This window comes from Schistocerca nitens, chromosome 6 (genome assembly GCF_023898315.1).
Source record: "Schistocerca nitens isolate TAMUIC-IGC-003100 chromosome 6, iqSchNite1.1, whole genome shotgun sequence".
Taxonomy (NCBI): Eukaryota; Metazoa; Arthropoda; class Insecta; order Orthoptera; family Acrididae; genus Schistocerca; species Schistocerca nitens.
Window position 1 is genome coordinate 59,403,043 of NC_064619.1, and position 4,956 is coordinate 59,407,998.

General features: G+C 41.3%; 1 pseudogene; it reads right to left on the reverse strand.

The window, feature by feature from the left end:
- Nucleotides 1-4,491: 4,491 nt before the first annotated feature.
- On the reverse strand, nt 4,492-4,669 carry LOC126191729 (U4 spliceosomal RNA; annotated as a pseudogene).
- Nucleotides 4,670-4,956: the final 287 nt, after the last annotated feature.

Consider the following 4,956-nt stretch of genomic DNA (forward strand, 5'->3'; position numbering starts at 1 on the left):
AACATCTTCAATACCTTTCAGTTACTACCACATTCGGGAACACTGATTTTTTAAAGGAACTAGTGACTGCTGTTCTACATGCGGTCACATACCTTGCTGGCTGCTCTTATTTCAGGAACAGGTGGTTAGGGCAACCAACCAACAAGTATACTCGCTGCAACGCAAATCGTTCAATGAAACCAAGGCACCAAAATGACTTACACCTTCGATGGAGACCGTTGTTCGAGATGGTCTCGAGGGATGGGTCTCTCCGAGAAAACAGGCACCAAGCCAATGCGACGAACAGCGCCCGGAGTTGACATCATGCAGGTGCACCACAAACTCGCGACCGTCTTGCGAGGTACAGCGGCCGCGCCGCTGCTGGCCGAACCCGTGTGTTTTATTCCTTCGTCCCCGCGAGCACGTCCTTCCGCCTCGTAGCGAGTCCGACCCAATCTCCGCGATGACATAACAGCCCCCAGATCACAACAGGGTCAAAGGTTGTAGTATAGCCGGGTAGTCGATAGTGACGTGCCAAAAGGCTGGTGTGCCAGAAAAGGCGCGCCACGGCTCCGTTGTTTTCTCTTACAATACTGGTCTGTAACAACTATTTTCCATGTATTAATGCCTAGTTCCGGGTTTATTTCCTACAAGTTAGTTTTTATTCCAGTGATATGAAACTGATTCGAATACTTTTAAATGATTTATGTAGTTTACAGTTATCAGACAAGTGCATTCTCGATGTTCTGGTGAAGAGCAACTAATACTGCGCATTCAGGAAAACGGTATTTCTGGAGTGTCGGAGTTAATGCACTTTCATGAGGTCGGTGGTCTGACAGTACCACAGGTTAGCGGCAACACTATCTGATGGCCGTAGCTTAAGACGAAAACCGGAGTCTTTAGTGCTCAAACAGAAAATGTTGAGGAGTCCCACAGGAATGCGTCTCATGAAATGAGTATAGCTACAATAACGTTTCCTTTCGACATGTCTTTACATCAAATTGCTCATCTTACCGTCATCCTCTTACCGATACAATTATTTGTTATCAGTTCCAGTGCTGTTCTGTAGCGCCATCCTTTTCGAAACTAACACCACAACCCCCCCCCCCCCCTTTTCCCCGCCCACACACACACACGCACACACTCACACATTTCCCAGCAAGATTCATCTGTAAACCAGTTTCTTAGCAGAGTAACGCTTAGCCAGCTAAAATCTGTGGTCTTTATACAATGTGAAGCTCGAAATCTGGAAACCTCCTTAAGCAGGCGTCTCAGGCAAACAATAAGCCTTGTGCACGATGCTGGGAGCCACTCCCACAATAGCATTCTGAAAGGCGCCATTGTTTGGCTAAAAGCATTCTCCGCTGTGTATTGCTGGCCTCTCTCGTCCAACAAATGACAAAGCTTACTAATACAGTAAAAGGCTGTAGTTGTTGTGCATTCTTTAATGAAAAGAGAAATGGTTTTCGAATAAAAATGACTGTGAAAGTGAGATAACGTATATGTTAATTTAGGATTTTAGCTGTTAAATAAATAATCCGTAGTAGTCGCTCGAAATGCAAGATTAGATTACATTTAATATATGGACTTCAACAGAAGTTTTCACACAAAGGTCAACTGCTTACGTACGTTGGAAACCAATGATTATATTGCGAAAGTGCCTCTTGCATTGCGTTCATTTTTAAGTTGCCTTCACGTGAGAATTACCATTGCTGGGGCATGGAGAAGGAGGATGTGAAATGTAAAGCTATCAGCCACTCAGTTTAGTGATGTGGACGCAGCCCGTCAGCGGAAGTGACGTCTTGAGCACAAGATACTGGCGGTGACCTTCGGCTTCAGGTGTCCCACAGCGACTCATTGTATGTTGACCTAATTTCTGGCACCAGTTGTGACTGTGTAGTGCCACCGTGCACAGCACAAACGACACGAAGCTTTAGTTTATCGGCCGTGCCCTTTCAATGGAACCATGTCGCCATCTGCCTGAGCGATTTAGGGAAAACACGGAGAGGCTGAATGTTGACGGGCGGATGTGGAATAGAACCAGCGTCCTCCCGAATGTCAGACCAGTGTCCTAACCACTGCGCCACTTCGCTCGCTTCCAGTTGATACACCATTGGTGTAATCATTACTGGAACTGTAGAGGGCAGTGGCTTGGCAAACCGAGCATGTCTGTTTATGAACTTGTACGTGATACACACAAAGAGCAGAAAACTTTATTTAATACAAGTTTAAGTTACTGGACAACTTACACAGCAAAGTATCAGACGACTCATTAGATAGACAACAAATAAATAGATGACTTTAGAAGATGGGGAAACGACAAACAGCTAAGACATTATGTAGTATCCACGCCTATATTTTATTCAGAATAATATTCACGACAGCACTGTGTATGGAACGTGAATGAACATTAATCGTATTCTCGTGATATTGACGAAAAGGACTTCATAATAATTATTGTCAGTCATCTCAGAAAATACCCATGGAAAAAGATAATGAAAGTGACCATCTTTTTCTATTATTGTTCTAGAAAAATCCTTCTTCTTGATCGAACTGTAGTACTGATAGGATGTGATTGATATCTCGTAACACAGACGTCTGTAAAAAACTGTATTATGTTGTTAATTCAATATTTGTAAAGCAGACATTATATGTCACTGAAATGAATCTTCTTTGTTTGGAGATTGTTTTCATTGTAGTTCTCGTCCTATATAAATGTTATGTTTTCTGCTAATCTACAAAGGAGCGCAGCAATTAGCGTTATTGATCTACAGCGCGGTTTGTTGGTAAATGCTGAAAAATAAGCGATTGATAACAAGAAATGTTTTCAAATGATGATGCATGTAGTGAAGGTGCAATGGGATTTATTATACAGGGTGTAAATTTTAAGTTGACGAACCAGAATAACGCAAAAATTAAGCTTCACACGAAAAAATTTGTAGAATCCAAACACGATTATTTTCGAGGTGAACATCTGCTGGTGCTAAAATTAGCCCGCCACCACAGCCCCATGGGGGTGGGGCGGGAGGTAACTTTAAAAATCAATTTGGAGCCCTCATTTCTTATTGCATAATCAGATTCTACATAAAAAACTACGTACATTTAGTTCTAAACATTGGTTTTCATTCTTGGTAGTTGGCGCTGTAGTTCAAGAAAATCCATGTTCTCATTTTTGCATGGAAAATGGCTACGGAAAAACAAAAAATACTTATTTACTTCGTAAAATTTGATTCGCTAAAACAAAAACTCTCCCTCTCTCCCTGTAGGTTGGGGTTTGAGGGAAAGGAATTAGAGTTTCACAAATGATTCGCTAAAACAGATGATTTGTTTGATAATTAAAAATTGTGTGGCCTCATGACCACGAAAGAAACAAAACTTATCCGAATGTGCGGAAAAAATTAATATGTGGCTCAACATTTGAAAAACTCTATTTCGACTTTCTCAAACCCCACCCTACAGGCAGAGAGGGAGAATTTTAGTTTTAGCGAATCAAATTTTACGAAGTAAATAAATATATTCTATTTATCCGTAACCATTTTCCACGCAAAAATGAGAACATCGATTTTCTTGAATTACAGCGCCAACAACGAAGATTCAAAACAAAGGTCCGTAGTTTTTTATGGTACAATCTGATTCTGCAATAAAAAATGGGGGTTCTCATTTGAAATTTTAAAGTTGCTTCACGCCCCACTCCCAGGGGGTGTCTGACATGAGAGAGGTTACTCTATGGGCAGATATATAAGGCATCTGAAATGTTGCAAGCGGCAATTAAGCAGTTGAGCTGAATTACCAACCGACAACCCAAACTAAGGTAGGTGCGGATAATCATGTTAATCTTCAAATACGACGCACAATCACGCGACTGGCATTTTTTTTTATTTTTTTTATTTTTTCAGTGCCGAAAACCGGCAAAAATGGTGGAGATTCTCGATTCCCGGCATAGAAAAACTGCCTTTATATTTAATGAAGTTTGTATGGAACCCATAGTACGTTTTTAGTCATAAGAAGTTTTGGTTATTTTTCTTATTTAGATAGGGTGCTTTGAAAAGGGGCTTTTCGTCTCATAAAATATCGCTGTTTATTCGGATAGAATACAAATCGCTGGGAATGGCATCCAAGAAAAATCCCAATGAAAAAGGAGTGATCGTAGGACAATGAAACTTTTGTAAGGACATGCGAAAAAGAAACAACGAATAAACCTTTGAAAGAAACTTTCAATTTCCACATGAGACGGTAAGATTTGTTAATTGCGTACAAGGTTACAAAAGTTGCTCAGTGTGACGCCCATCTGCACTCGCGACAGCCTGGAACCCCATTGGAAATTGCTCTACGGCTGTTAGAATCAATCAGAAGACAGGGAAAATTACTTTGTAATATGTGTATCGACCTATAACTCGCAACACGAGGTAATTGTCTGCAACTGCCACTAAGTTGGGTCTATGTTATTGATTATGGAAGTAGAAATGGTCTGTTATGATATTCATAATTTGTTATGTTTGAATTAAATTATGACTCCCGTAGGAGTTCGCAAAAATTGCCGTAGCGGACGGTATTTCACGTCCACTAGGCGGGGTATTGGTAAAAGTTTTCAACTAGCAATAATCGCACCTCGGATAAACCTCATCTTTTTTTTTTGGGGGGGGGGGGTCCTCCTTCCTCCCCTATAGCCCTTCCTTTTCCTCTCCAAGAATGCCGCCATCCGCTAGTGTCGACGCAGCACGTAAAGCAGGGTGCTGTTTGTAGCAAGAAGTATTGCCATAAACCGAAAATAAAAAACCGAGGCACACTCTGCTATGCCTCGGGGGCGACGACACACTACTCAGTAATACACCTCTCGCTGCAGGTGTGAAGCAAGTGATGGTTTAGAAACTAAAAAGAAAGAAACAATGAAGGCAAATGAAAAGCGTGGACGGCAGCACACATAAATGAAAACTAAACTGGCGAGATAATCTCATCACCCATGAATTAACTAAGTAA